The following is a 16,578-nucleotide window of genomic DNA, read 5'->3' as shown; positions in this document are numbered from 1 at the left end:
CACGGAGTGCAGGGTCAACCCACGGTGTGCAGGGAACCCACGGAGTGCAGGGTCAACCCACGGTGTGCAGGGAACCCACGGAGTGCAGGGTCAACCCACGGTGTGCAGGGAACCCACGGAGTGCAGGGTCAACCCACGGTGTGCAGGGAACCCACGGAGTGCAGGGTCAACCCACGGTGTGCAGGGTCAACCCACGGTGTGCAGGGTCTACCCACGGTGTGCAGGGTCAACTCACGGCGTGCAGGGTCAACTCATGGTGTGCAGGGTCAACCCACGGTGTGCAGGGTCAACCCGCGGTGTGCAGGGTCAAGTCACGGTGTGCAGGGTCAACCCGCGGTGTGCAGGAAACCCACGGTGTGCAGGGAACCCACGATGTGCAGGGTTAACCCACGGTGTGCAGGGTCAACCCACAGTGTGCAGGGAACCTACGGTGTTCAGGGTCAACCCACGGTGTGCAGGGAACCCACGGTGTGCAGGGTCAACCCACGGAAGGCTGCTGGACCAGACAATATTCCTGGCAGAGTGCTTAGAGGATGTCCCACCGGCTAGCAGAGATTCTCACTGACATCTCACTGAGCAGTGCCGTCGTTCCTACGTGCTTCAAGGCCGCCACCATCGTCCCCGTGCCGAAGAAGTCTTCAGTGTCCTGCCTCAGCGACTACCATCCCGTTGCACTCACATCCATCGTCATGAAGTTTTCCGAGAGGCTCGTCAGGAGGCACATCAAGACCCTGCTGCCCCCCTCACTGGACCCCTGCAGTTCACGTACCGTCCCAACCGTTCAACAGACGACGCCATTGCCATCACCCTCCACCTGGCCCTAACCCACCTGGACAAAACAGACACGTACGTTTGAATGCTGCTCATAGACTTCAGTTCAGCATTCAACACAATCATTCCTCAGAAACTGATTGGAAAGCTGAGCTTACTGGGCCTGAACACCTCCCTCTGCAACTGGATCCTAGACTTCCTGACTGGGAGAACTCAGTCAGTCCGGATTGGAAGCAGCATCTCCAACACCATCACACTGAGCACGGCGGCCCCCCGGGGCTGTGTGCTCAGTCCACTGCTGTTCACTCTGCTGACCCACGACTGCGCTGCAACACACAGCTTGAACCAACTCATCAAGTTTGCTAATGATACGACCGTGGTGGGTCTCATCAGCAAGAACGATGAGTCAGCATACAGAGAAGAGGTGCAGTGGCTAACAGACTGGTGCAGAGCCAACAACCTGTCTCTGAATGTGAACCAAACAAAAGAGATGGTTGTTGACTTCAGTTATGGTCGAAATGACAATAAAAAGTGACTTGGCTAGACTAGACTTGATTCTGATTCTGATTCTGATTCTGTTCATGAGAGCGATGTGCTAGACTAAACCTAATACTTGAAAAGGAACTTGGCCAAGTTTTTGGGCAACTCCAGCCAAGGAGTAAAGGTCAGAATTCCATTGTCTTCACTTGTCTCCAGCTTGTCATGATCCCTGACTTAAGACTGACCCGCTACACAGCACAAAAATGGGGAAAAGCAGGACAATCTGAAGATATAAATCAAATCCAACTACTGTACATAAACACGCTTATCCAAAATGATGTAATATTCATATGTGCTACCCTTTTTCAAATGAACCTTCAAAACAGTCACTTGAAGAGTTCGAGCTCTTCTGTGGATATTCTAGAGATTCTGTTTACATCTCTGTGACTGATGACAATTGAAGCAAAACAAACTAATCCTCGGGGAAAGATTTATTTTAACACTTCATTTTAACCTCACACTATGATCAGAGCTTGAAAGACACATGGTCAACAACCAGTTTAGAATATCTGTATTCTTGGAGATCTGAGCAACAATATTTATGAGAAAGGGCTATTGAGATCAGAGAATTGAAAAATGAAAGAGCTTGCATTTTGACAAGTTTCACAATATCTTGAAGCACTTTCCAAGTAATTATGTACTTCTGAGGAATGGTTATTATCGTAAGGCAGGAAACATGGAAACTAGTATCCTAGTACCAGTCCCTCAACCAATACAAAAGAGAAAAGGATTCAATTAGTTTCAAACACTCAGCTTTCTAATTAGTTTCTTATTTGCAAGTAGTATGACCACAGGTAACTCAATGTTCTCCATCTGCTGAACAAATCCACGTAAGTATGTTACAAGCTGGAATACTGTGGAGCGCATCCCTATTTCCCTATGATGAATGTCCAAGGCTGATTTAGTTGCAGGCAGGACCTTGGTTTTCTCATTCATTGCTGATGCTCATGATGTTCAGACCCAGACTAGGAATGTCCATGTGATTTAATGTTGGGCTGTGGTATCTCTGCATCTCCATCTATCCATGTCTAAAATACTTTTTTAAGGTATGGGTTGCTACGATGGTCAATGCTCCATGAATGTTTGAATTAATTTCAAAGAACTTGGTGCAAGCTGTTGACAGTAAAAGAAGTAGCTGATCAAAGTTTGCTGCTGGAATGAGAAATGAGAAGAAGTGTATAAATATACATTTGCAAAGCGCTTTAAAAGTAATTATAAGTAGCTCTGAATCTAAACTGACGACCCAGCTCATGCATTTTAATGTTCAGTGCTGCGCTTGTAAACTTCACCACAGCGGGAGGGCAGCTTCCAGTCACAAAAGCACTAGGTCAGTGCAGGCTTGTCACAAGGAACTAGCAGGCAGAGGAAGGTTTTAACCTCTGCACGAGATGGATGACTTGGACTGCTGGTAAACAAAGTGCGAGTGTTTATTTTTGTCCACCTTTTGCATAACCCAAGCCTCCCTACAGCCACTCAAATGGCTGGCTGTCTCCCCTCACATGAAATGAAGTTGTCACTTTGCTTTAACATGAGCTCTTCCCGAGTGACTGAGGGCTGATTGCTTGTCAAGACTGCAGATCCAGGGGGTCCTGGGCCTTGGAAGAAAAATTCAGTTATAATTTAAGCATTACTACCTAAAATTTCAATTACTTAGCACTATGTTTGGAGAAGTATACAACTGAACCAGCACTATTCCTGCAGTGAAATCTGAGAGTAAAATTTCCAAGTCATTTCACTCAACTCCAGAAACTTGGACGCAATCTCTGTGACTGATGACAAGTGAGGCAATGCAAACCCAACATTGGGAAAAGAGATGCAGCCTCAATTGGGAGCAGTTCAGCTTTGAACATGGAAACCCAAATGCCAGCTCAGTTGCAGACACAACTTGCATCTGTAGCTGGGGATCAACCAAAATAACTGTTAGAATCCACTGAGCAAAGTCTTCTGAATGGATGCACTAACACCACTTTGAGAACTGGACTACCTGCAGCAAGCAGTGGAAAGAAACCATTAATATTCGTGCAAAATCCTCCATATTCATTTGCAGGACAATGTCAGCATCTTCTCCCAGGCCAATACTCCACATGTGAGGCCGTGGTTATTCTTCAAAACTGATCACATTGAATGTACGCACAATACCAAATTTCCAAAACAGACATTCCATAGTCTTGATCTCCTCGACAACTTTCAATTACCTGGCCCAGATTACCTCACTTCCACCATGGATATCCAGTCTCTATACCCTCATCGAGAAGGACTTAAAGCGCTCTGTTTCTTGCTCAACAACAGACCCAACGAGTTCCCCTCCTCTGCTGGAACTGGTCCTCATCTTCAACAATTTCTCTTTCTGCTCTTCCCATTTTCTCCAAGCTCAAGGTGTAGCCATGGGCATCCACATGGACCCCAGTTATAACTGCCTTTTCATTGGGATGTTGCAAACCTTCCCTAATAATACTCCCCAACTCTTTCTACATTACATTGATGGCTGCATTGGTGCTGCTTCATGTACCCATGCTGAGCTCATCAGTTTCATCAACTTTGCCTCCAACTTCCACCCTGCCCTTAAATTCACCTGGTCCATTTCTGACACCTCTTTCTCCTTTTTCAGTCTCTCTGTGTCCATTTATGGAGACAAACTGTCCACCAATATATTCTATAAACCTACCGATACCTCTTGCCACCCTGTAAAAATGTCATTCCCTTTTCTCAATTCTTTCATCGCCACCACATTTGCTCCCAGGATGAGAATTTCCTTTCCAGGATGTCAGAGATGTCCTCCTTCAAAGAATGGGGTCGCCCTACCTCCAGCATGATGCTGCCCTCATCCGCATTCCCTCTATTTCCCAGACATCCATGCTCACTCCACCTTCCTGCCACCTTAATAGGGATAAGATTCCTCTTGACCTCACATACTACCTCATAAGCCTCCGCATCCAGCATATCATTCTCTGTAACATCTGCCATCTTCAAAAGGACCCTACCACCAAACACAACTTACCTCAACCAACTCTCTGCTTTCTGCAGGAATCACAATCTCTGTGATTCCCTTGTACATTTGTCCATCTCCACTAATCTCCCTCCTAGTACTTATCCCAGTAAGCCACTTCCCCATTCAATTTCCACTCTATTCCCCCCTTTACCTCTTCTCCTTGGCTGCCTATCACCTTCCCTTGGTTCCCCTCCTCCTTACCTTTCTCTCATGGCCCACTTTCCTCTCCTATACAAGTCCTTCTTCTCCAGCCCGTTATCTTTTTTACCTATCACCTTCCAGCTTCTTACTTCAAAGCCCCCCCACCATTTTCTTATCCTGGTGTCTTCCACATTCCTTTCTGATCCCAATGAAGAGTCGCAGCCTGAAATATCAGCTGTTTATTGACTTCCATACACACAAAATGGCAGACCGAAGTTAAGATGGTGCTAAACAATGACTATTTTGCTTGCATCTTCGTAAACAGCTCTATTTCCATCTTCAATATCTTTATTTTTCCCTTTCAGAGTTCTTTTGAAGACTCTAACCTGGAGTTACATGTTGACTTTGGTTCTTTATGGGAATGGGACCATTCTTGGGGTTTCAGGACTGGCCATTGTTTGGCATGCCAAGGGTTCAGCCTGAGAGTCCGGCTTGGATTTGGAAGCCTAAGATCTCAGGACTCTGGAGACAGGAGGATCGAGGGTCAGTGTCATGGCAGAAGACCTGTTTTTCGTCAGGGCTGTTGGAAAATCTATTGCTGCGGGCTCGAAGTCCTGGGATCTTTGCGAGCTTCAGGCACAAAGCTCGAAGAAAACAATGTAACAGACTTTTAACATCGTAAACCAGCGAGTTGTTTGTTATGTCTCCCCACTCACTGGGGTAATGGAGAAACCTCCTTCTCCCTTATTAGGGAGAGAGAGAACCTATGGGATGTCAAACACGAAGTCTGTGTCTTTGGTATTGCTTTGCTCACACTTGAGTGCTCGGTGGCGGTGCCAATGCTTTTTTTTGCTGGTGGGGGGAGGGGGGATTGTTGCTCGCTGCCGCCTATGTGCTGGAGGGAGGGGAGCTGGGGGTACTTTAGGGTTCTTACATTTAACTGTTATTCATTCTTTGGGGCACATCTCTGTTTTTGTGGATATTTGTGAAGAAAAAGCATTTCAGGATGTATATTGTATTCATTTCTCTGATATTAAATTGCGCGTTTGAACCTTTAAAATGGTGGAGGAACTCAGTCAGTCAGGCAGCATCTGTGACAGGGAATTAACATCTGGAGGGAGAGGTCCTGAAGAAGGGTCTTAGCCCAAAATATTGACTGTTTATTCCCCTCCATAAATGCTACCTGGAGTACCTCCAGCATTCTGTGTATGTTATCCCATCAGGTATCTTTTGTACAGTGGTAGAGGAATCTGCAGTCCCGGCACTGGTCTAAGTAGCCACTTCAGAATCTATGAAAACTGAAGTGGAAGCAAATCATCTTCAACTCCTAGGCATTGCCTAGGAAGAAGAAGAAAACTAATTGAATTATAAAATGGTTAAAATACAGAAGAAGGCTGTTTGACCCATTGAATTCATGCCTGCAACTGTTGGAGCAACAAATTTAAATCCATTAACTTTTGCTATTCCTTCATCCCGCTCATAACATCCCCCCAAGTACAGTACCTATCTAATTCTCCCCCGAAATCTTTGATAGAATCTACCTTTGCCATCAGTATAGGCAGTGCATTCCATATGAGTGTCTCAGTAACTAAAAAGGTGAATTCTTGGTATTACCAGAATGAAAAAATGCTGTCTACATTAGAGGGTATGAGGTATGAGGAGAGGCTGAATAAACTTCAATAAATTCTCTGGAGTAGCTGAGGTTGAGATGAGACCTGGTGAAAGTTTATTAAGTTGTGAGAGGATATGATATACAGTTGTGCTTGGATAGTAATGTCAAATACTAAAGGGCATACATTTGAGGTGAGAGGAGGAAAGTTTATAGGTGATGTGTAGGGCTGTTTTTTCTTACATAGAGTGGTAGGTACCTGGAGCTGTCTGCCAGGGGTAGTAGTGGAAGCACATATGATAGTGGTGTCTCAGAGGCTCCTAGACAGACAGGATATGCAGGGAATAGATGGATGTGGTAAAGATATAGCTTAATTTGACATCACATACAGAGTGGACATGGTCTGAAAGGGTTGCTCCAATGCTGTACTATTCTGTGTTCTCAGGTGTGGTGAGACAGACTCAATAAGAGGGAGAATATACAATACCCTGTTGACTTCCTTTATGCCCAAAAGTAAGAAGGCTTGAAACCAACATCCCTGGCTGGGTTCAGAGTGAGCCTATTGCCAAGTAGTTCTGGAGTGCATGTGAGGAGGAAGAAAATGTGAATTGCTGTGCTTAGCTGGTCACTTTCACATGATGTGCTTGATTAAATATAGCACAATAAATAATATAGTTATTTCAGTATCTCAGCAGGTGACACCTGGAATGCTGCAGTCTCACATGGGTAATCAGCTGAATTACCTGAGAGCATTTAGCTCAATGATTGAATTCATTATTTAGAAATAGAAGTGTCAGAGAAGTTAATCTGTTAAATTCTTACATATTTCTGCTTGTTTTGTGTTCTGTAAGCAAGCTAGAATTTACTTCCAATGATTTAACTCACATTATAATTTAATATTAACACTTTTGTACTCACACCAGGTGTCACGTACCCTGTGATGGGTTAAAGAACCAGCAAAAATGGAAAACACTTTGGAGTCCAGTTTTGCTATTAACTAGTGGTATTTATTAGTAACTACACAATACCGTAATATAAAATCAGATATATCAAACAGGTTAGCAATGATTATATATAAGTAAGTGTGGAAATATATGAAAACCAAGCTTCTTCAAGTCTAGGGGTAAATAGATAGTCTTACGACTATCAGTTCAGTTAGTGGTATTGAGTTGAGTAGTGATGGAGAGAGAGAGAGAGGGAGAGATTTGAGTCTTCAGGTGAGCTGATGCTGTTGATCTTCCCGTTGTCCTCCGAAATCCTTTAAAAGTCACCGACTGGGACCACAACAAAGGGGACAGTTCTGTGATGGAATTATCAACCCAAGTGACGGTTGGAAGCAATGAATAACTCCCCACCGGTCACACCCTTTTCACGCTGCAAGAGCCACTGATTAATCCACCTGATCGATCCTCTGCAACCCACCTTTTCTGTGGGTACAACAAAGCTCATTCAGTGTCCAAAACCATGTGTCTGTAGGTCTAACAGTTGAGCTCCTATTTATCTCACCATGCTGACTACCAACTGTCCATCAAGCAGCTCCTCCCTTCTCTCTCTGTAAGAACTTGGAAGCTGCCAGTGTCCTTGCAAAATTGTAAACATACTGCCAAAAAACCATAACACCATCTCAAAGCAGCCTTCGCCTCTCTCTCCCTTTCTTTCTCTCTCTTTTAACAAGGTGTCTGCGTTGGACACCCCTCTCTCTCTCTTTTTCCAAAAGCACAGTTCATGGGGGTAATTCAGGACCCCATCACACCCCCTTCCTTTTAGAAAAAGTTCTGACGCAGGCAAAATTTTAGTTTTAATGTAAATTACACAGTTTGAAACAACACATGTATAATCATCAGATAACAGAGCAAAAATGTTCTAACTTAACATCTAGACAAATAATCAGCTATAATATTGTCAGTACCTTTCACATGTTTGATTTTCAGATCATATTCTTGCAATATCTGACTCCAATTTAATAACCTTCTATTCTTATCTTTCATCTTAGTTGGAAACACCAACAGATTGCCATCCATGTAAACCATAAGCGGTCTCTGGGCAGGACAAATATAGACTTCAAAATGTTGTAAAGCCAGAATAAGTGCTAGCAATTCCTTTTCAACTGTGGAGTAATTTTTCTGATATACATTAAATTTCTCTGGCAAGGATGTGATCAGTAGGTGGGAAGCCTTCAAAGGAGAAATTTTGAGAGTGCAGAATTTGTATGTTCCTATCAGGATTAAAGGCAAAGTGAATAGGAATAAGGAACCTTGGTTCTCAAGGGATATTGCAACTCTGATAAAGAAGAAGAGGGAGTTGTATGACATGTATAGGAAGCAGGGAGTAAATAAGGTGCTTGAGGAGTATAAGAAGTGCAAGAAAATACTTAAGAAAGAAATCAGGAGGTCTAAAAGAAGACATGAGATTGCCTTGGCAGTCAAAGTGAAGGATAATCCAAAGAGTTTTTACAGGTATATTAAGAGCAAAAGGAATGTAAGGGATAAAATTGGTCCTCTTGTAGATCAGAGTGGACGACTATGTGCAGAACCAAAGGAAATGGAGGAGATCTTAAATAGGTTTTTTGCGTCTGTATTTACTAAGGAAACTGGCATGAAGTCTATGGAATTAAGGGAAACAAGTAGTGAGATCATGGAAACTGTACAGATCGAAAAGGAGGAGGTCCTTGCTGTCTTGAGGAAAATTAAAGTGGATAAGTCCCCGGGACCTGACAGGGTGTTCCCTCGGACCTTGAAGGAGACTGGTGTTGAAATTGCAGGGGCCCTGGCAGAAATATTTAAAATGTCGCTGTCTACAGGTGAGGTGCCGGAGGATTGGAGAGTGGCTCATGTTGTTCCGTTGTTTAAAAAAGGATCGAAAAGTAATCCGGGAAATTATAGGCCAGTAAGTTTAACGTCGGTAGTAGGTAAGTTATTAGAGGGAGTACTAAGAGACAGAATCTACAAGCATTTGGATAGACAGGGACTTATTAGGGAGAGTCAACATGGCTTTGTGCGTGGTAGGTCATGTTTGACCAATCTATTGGAGTTTTTCGAGGAGGTTACCAGGAAAGTGGATGAAGGAAAGGCAGTGGATATTGTCTACATGGACTTCAGTAAGGCCTTTGACAAGGTCCCATATGGGAGGATAGTTAGGAAAATTCAGTCACTAGGTATACATGGAGAGGTGGTAAATTGGATTAGACATTGGCTCAATGGAAGAAGCCAAAGAGTGGTAGTAGAGAATTGCTTCTCTGAGTGGAGGCCTGTGACTAGTGGTGTGCCACAGGGATCAGTGCTGGGTCCATTGTTATTTGTCATCTATATCAATGATCTGGATAATAATGTGGTAAATTGGATCAGCAACTTTGCTGATGATACAAAGATTGGAGGTGTAGTAGACGGTGAGGAATGTTTTCAGAGCCTGCAGAGGGACTTGGACTAGCTGGAAAAATGGGCTGAAAAATTTTTGGATGGAGTTTAATACAGACAAGTGTGAGGTATTGCACGTTGGAAGGACAAACCAAGGTAGAACATACAGGGTTAATGGTAAGGCACTGAGGAGTGCAGTGGAACAAAGGGATCTGTGAATACAGATACAAAATTCCCTAAAAGTGGCGTCACAGGTAGATAGGGTCGTAAAGAGAGCTTTTGGTACATTGGTCTTTATTAATCAAAGTATTGAGTATAAGAGCTGGAATGTTATGATGAGGTTGTATAAGGCATTGGTGAGGCTGATTCTGGAGTATTGTGTTCAGTTTCGGTCACCAAATTACAGGAAGGATATAAATAAGGTTGAAAGAGTGCAGAGAAGATTTACAAGGATGTTGCCAGGACTTGAGAAACTCAGTTACAGAGAAAGGTTGAATAGGTTAGGACTTTATTCCCTGGAGCGTAGAAGAACGAGGGGAGATTTGATGGAGGTATATAAAATTATGATGGGTATAGATAGAGTGAATGCAAGCAGGCTTTTTCCACTGAGGCAAGGGAGGAAAAAAACCAGAGGACATGAGTTAAGGGTGAGGGGGGAAAAGTTTAAAGTGAACATTAGGGGGGGCTTCTTCACACAGAGAGTGGTGGGAGTATGGAATGAGCTGCCAGACGAGGTGGTAAATGCGGGTTCTTTTTTAACATTTAAGAATAAATTGGACAGATACATGGATGGGAGGTGTATGGAGAGATATGGTCCGTGTGCAGGTCAGTGGGACTAGGCAGAAAATGGTTCAGCACAGCCAAGAAGGGCCAAAAGGCCTGTTTCTGTGCTGTAGTTTCTATGGTTCTATGGCTCTAAATATACTACTGGATATTCAATGTCATCCACACCGTTCTGTAACAATACTGGCCCAGTAGCTTCATCACTAGCATCTGTTGCTTTTGAGAATGACTTGGAAAAATCAGGCGCTTTGAACACAGGATGATAACACAGGTTTTCAGATGTTCAAAGGCCTCCTGGCAAAATTCACCCCATACAAATCTTTCACTCTTCCCAAGTAATTTCATTAGGGGGAAAGCGATATCTGCAAAGTTCTTACAAAATTTTCGGTAATATTCCACCATTCCTAAAAACCTTCTTAACATTTTCTTGCCAGTCAGAACAGGAACCTCAGCAATAGCTTGAATCTTGGCCTGTACAGGAGCCAGTTGGCCCTGGCCCACTACACAGCCCAGATATGTAACTGTGGCATGACCAAATTCGCTCTTATCAAGGTTCACAGTAAGATTGGCCTTGTACAGTCTTTCGAACAGTTTTTCTACAGTCGCAATATGTTCTTCTCACTTGTCATTCCAGACCATTAAATCATCCATGTAAGCCACTGTGTTTTCTAAACCTCTAGTCACAGAATTGATCATTCTTTGAAATGTCCCCGGAGCATTTTTCATCCCGAAGGGTAAAGCATTATATTCATACAGTCCAGATGGTGTCACAAATGCTGATATTTCTCTGGCCCTCTCTGTTAAAGGATCACTCCAGTATCCTTTTAACAGGTCAATCTTTGTAAGGTATTTAGCCTTCCCCACTCTATCGATACAGTCATCCGCTCTCTTTCCTTGTTCTTTCTTGTTTCCAGTTCCTTGTTCGACCATTTTACTTTCCTCTAAATTCATTCTGTAAGGATGCTCTTTGATGGGCTGGGCTGAATTTACAATGAGGTCATGCACTTCAGCTGTACCCCGTCTTGGAATGTCAGGGAATAGATCTTTACGCTTGCTAATTAATTCTTTCAACTGTTTTTGTGGTGTAGGATTCAACTGATGGACCTTGTCAGTAATATTTTCCAAAACAATGAAATTCTTAAATCTTGTTGATACTAGATTCAGCAGGCTAAAATGATTTTGCACCTTATTCCCAGCCTTCACGACTCCATTTGTTTTCATAACAGTCCTCCCAAGTGCCACCCTATCAAACAAGTGTTTTATTTTAATTTGATCATTCTGCAAACATACCTTTGCAAGGTTACAAACCTTATTAAATCTTTTTCGGAATTTCAAAACATAATCTGACACAAACTTTTGGGTTGGATCATTGCTCTCTGAGCAAAGTCAAAGGACCTTTGGGCCTATGGACAAAAATGAATTCAAATGGACTGAACCCCAGGGATTCTTGAATGAAATCTCTAATAGTAAATAAGAGTAGGAGAACCCCCTCATACCAATTTTTTCAGTTTTCCACACAATATGTTTTAATTATGGTCTTAAGAGTGGAGTTGAACCGTTCCAAGGCTTCTGCGGACTCTGTGTGATATGCTTAGCTCCCAGTTCTCCAACTATCCCCTGGAATGTTCTCGAAGTAAAGTTACTTCCCTGGTCAAATTGAATTTCTTTGGGCAGACCTACTAGTGTGAAAAACTTACTGAGTGCTTTTACAACAGTTTTGGCTTGGATGTTTCTGAGAGGCACGTCTTCAGGGAACCTAGACACAGCACACATATTTGTTAACACATACTGATGACCAGCTGCAATCTTTGGCAATGGGTCAACAGCATCCACTATGACCCGAGAAAAAGATTCACCAAAAACAGGTATCGGTTTAAGTGGCGCTACTTGAATAATCTGATGAAGTTTCCCCTCAACCTGGCAGGTATGGCAATTCCTGCAAAAATTCACAACATCCTTTCTTAAACTAGGCCAGTAGAATTCCTTTATAATCCTATTCACTGTCTTTCTCACTCCAAAATGTCCACCTAAAGGCATCTTGTGGGCCAGGTTTAAAATTTCAGCCCTATTAACTTTTGGAACCACTACCTGATGTTCAATGGCCCAAACCTCACTTGCAGGCACAGTGGCTGGTCTCCACTTCCTCATCAACACCCCATTGTTAAGGTAATATCCCATTGACTCTCTCTGAACCTCCTCTTCTGTGAGAGCTGTCTCCTTTAAAGCCACCATTTCAGAATCTCACTTCTGTTCCTCCATAAATTCCTTCCTCGATAAGGACAAACCTTTCTCATACACTTTACTCTCAGCAGCTTTACTTACCCTCTAAGTCCTGCTGGAACATGGACGGTAGAAGAGTCTCTGATAAATCATCACTGGCATCAGCAGACTTTTTAAACTTGCTTTGGGTCACTGCGCATGTCTCTCTGTGTGAAATCTTAGCAGCAGCTTTGCTCATTAGCTGAATGCTGAAGACATATCATTACCTTGGAGAGGTGTCAACCTCCCCCCATTGTTTACTAAACTCAGCACGATCACCAGCACGAACTACCATGTGTATATTGTGGAAAATGCCAAACAATCCATTTATCTTATTCCTACAACCTTTGTTCCGACCTGTCTCCATAACATCATCATGAACAACATCATAAACTTGAATATGTTTACCTCCAAATGTCAAAACAAAATTGAACAGAGTGGCACATACTTCCTCAGCAGGCCTTTGTCCTGCAAGCAGGGTCAAAGGTCACACAACCAATCCAACCTTCACAAGTACTTTATTCAAAAGTCCAGAAACAGCACTTTTCTCAATATCTGCAGTAACATTTACCTCATCAACTTTCATCTCATCACTAACTTTTAAGTTCTAATTCAAGTAACTGAGAATCCTCAATTTCCACTGGTACCATGGTTAACTCCTTATTCTCTGAACCAAGGCCATCTGACACAAATGAACTGCATTTCTTTCCAACTAAGTCAGACACCTCAGACTTTAACTGAGCTTTAACATAAGGTTCAGTACCCTGTGAATTCACAGGTACTTCAGCAACCTGAGAAAACGGGACAGCTGCATCTTCTGGGCTTTCATCACTTGCCCCAGTTTCAAGGTCCCCCAGATCCTCCCAGCTGCTCTCTGGGAAACTCTCATCCAGAGAAAACTCAATCTCATGGGTTAAAATAACTTCTTCTCTTTTCTTAGCAGACCCCCGCAGGGTGGCGGCATCCTCTTCGTTTAGGTATGTCCTTACATCATCAGGAGCACAATTTTTAAATTCCTCAAACAAAACAAGCTCTTCCCAGCTGTAAAAATCATCAGAATCTGAAACTAAACCACTCAGCTGCCACATCTCCCTCTTGAACTGTCTCTGTCTTTCTGCCTCTTCTCTCTGTTTTCTGCCTCTTCTCTCCCTTTTTCTGCCTCTCTAGCCTCATGAATCCTCTGCTTTGCTGCTTCATCAGCCTCCAGCTGCTTTAATTTCAATTTCAATTGCAACTGAACCTCAGCCTCAGTAAGTACCTTACCTTCAATGAATAACTCTAACACCTCTTCATCAAACTTTCCCTTAGCTATATAATGCTGGGCTATTATTGTCTGCATCTGAGCTTTCCTCATTTTTGTGGTCATTTTTAGACTTAACTTTTGAGCAATTCCCAACAGCACATTCCTTTTAACATTATCCAATTCTTCAGGGATTGGTTCCAACAGAAACCTCTCAGCACTAACGTCCATTTCTGCTGTTTTTCCACACAACCAAATCAAAAGGGATTTTCCCCAATCAATTCAAACAAGCCTCCACACAATTTTTAGAATGGCTCCCATCAATTTGTTCATTTCCCAGATGCAGGCCCCAATTTTGTCACATACCCCGTGACGGGTTAAAGAACCAGCAGAAATGGAAAACACTTTGGAGTCTGGTATTGATATTAACTAATGGTATTTATTAGTAACTACGTAATACAGTAATATAAATGCAGATATATGAAACAGGTTAGCAATGATTATATATAAGTAAATGTGGAAATATATGAAAACCAAGCTTCTTCAAGTCTAGGGGTAAATAGATTGTCTTACGAAGATGAGTAAAGTTCAGTTCAGTTCCTGGTATTGAGTTGAGTATTGATGGAGAGAGAGAGAGGGAGAGATTTGAGTCTTCAGGTGAGCTGACACATCGATCTTCCCGTTGTCCTCTGAAATCCTTTAGAAGTCACCGACTGTGACCACAACAAAGGGGACCATTCTTCTGTGGTGGAATTATCAACCCAAGCGAGGTTTGGACACATGAATAACTGCCCACCGGTCACACCGTTTTCACACTGCGAGAGCCACTGATCGATCCGCCTGATCGATCCTCCAAAACCCACCTTTTCTGTGGGCACAACAAAGCTCCTTCAGTGTCCAAAACCACGTGTCTCTAGGTCTAACAGTTGACCTTCCATTTATCTCACCATGCAGAATACCAACTGTCCATCAAGCAGCTCCTCCCTTCTCTCTGTAAGAACTTGGAAGCTGCTAATGACCTTGCAAAAGCGTAAGTGTGCTGCCGAAAAACCATAACACCATCTCAAAGCAGTCTTCGCCTCTCTCTCTCTGTTTTAACAAGGTGTCTGTGTTCGACAGCTCTCTCTCTCTCTTTGCAAAGGCACAGTTCATGGGGGTAATTCAGGACCCTGTCACACCAGGCTATTAAGTATTCCTTAAAGTTGCCCAGCAACCTACAAATTGACAGTAAAGTAAGGACTTAAAATTATCCACTAATTAGGCTCCAGCTTCATATCTCCAAAGTTCCTGGCAGCATAACACACTACATTCCAGTCTGAATGCTAGGGGCTGCCAGAGTGGAAGTGTTCTTTCAGCTGATGGGACTTGATTTCCCTATGAGACCAATGTAGAGACCAATATCTACCGTTCCTATAAATATGTGCAGAATGATTACAGGTCTGCGAGGTGCATTTTCATAGACTAGAGAGCACACACTCCCTATCACTGTTTTTAATCTGCTGTAGAGATCATCTTTTTCACTGATCAGATGCACTACAAGGAAAACCTCCCTCCTGTTTTTTCATCATTAATTTCTGAAATCTTCTTCCTTTTAAAAAAAATTTAAAGCTTCCATAAGGTTCAGCTTAGAAAGATGCTATCAAATAGTTTTTGAAAATGTTGAATGAAGTATTGTTCATAGACCCTGTGCTGGTGGATGTCACTTCCATGTACAATATCTGTTGATGTACATTTTTCTTTACACTGTCATTTCATTTTTACAGATTACTTCAATTAGGTTAACTGCAGTTTGCTGGTTGAATTTCAAGTAATCTGGAAACGTAATAACATTATTTCATTAATTATTTTCTAAAAATTGCCTTTTGTTTCCCTTAAGAACAATGCATTTTTCTCTTTGAATGTTAATTCCAAACCCCAAGCTTTCCATGGGAGATTATTAAGACTGGTTTTATAGAGCCCTTACTGTGCTGAAATGTCTGGGTCAAGAAATTCAAACACATGAATTGAATGATCTTTATTGTCATTATACATAGGTACAATGAAACTCTGTTTGGCTTCATCTCAGGCAATTAAATAAAGCGGTAGATAAAAACAAGACAGTAATAGAAAAACAGTATTAAATAGATAAGTAGCAGCAGCACCAGAATATCACAGTAATGCACAAAGTGCCGTCAGTGCAAGTATTTGAGTCCTTGTGTGTGCTCACAGTTTCAGTCATTGTTCTGTGGGAGTGGTGTGATGGAGGCTACAGCTCTGGGCTAGAAGCTGTTCCTCAGTTTATTTGTTCTGGCTTTTAGTGTCCTGAACCCTTTGCTGGACGGCAGCGGGTCAGACAGGGAGCGGCCGGGGTGTGTGGTGCTGGACGGCAGCGGGTCAGACAGGGAGCGGCCGGGGTGTGTGTTGTCTCTGGTTATGCAGGTTGCTTTCCTCCTGAGTCGGCTGGAATAGGTGCTCATTTATGAGCTATAAACAGTTAAAAATCCATTGTCCACATTCAATCGAGTATATGAGGGCACAGAAGGAAGACATCTGCCCCATCAGGCCCATCCTACCAGTCCTATTCCCCCTCTTACTTTCCCTGCAAACTAACCTCTGTCAGAAGCGTACCCTTTTCCCACTGGTTCACCTGCTGTCCACAGTAAAAGGAATAATTTACATTGGTTAATGAACCTGCCAGTACACCTTTCAGATGTAAGATGAAACTGGAGCAAATCCACCTAGCCGTAGGAAGAACGTGGAAGCTTCACACAGAAGGTCACCCGTGATCAGAATTAAACCCTGGTCACTGGAACCATGAGCTAGTTGCACTGATTGGTGCTACACTGTGCCACAAGGAAGCCAGCAACAGCGTATCTCCAGAGTTTTGTTTTGGATCCGTTGAGCAAATATCTAA

The sequence above is a fragment of the Mobula birostris genome, chromosome 27 (genome assembly GCF_030028105.1).
Source record: "Mobula birostris isolate sMobBir1 chromosome 27, sMobBir1.hap1, whole genome shotgun sequence".
Classification (NCBI taxonomy): Eukaryota; Metazoa; Chordata; class Chondrichthyes; order Myliobatiformes; family Myliobatidae; genus Mobula; species Mobula birostris.
Note: the sequence above shows the minus strand (reverse complement) of the source record.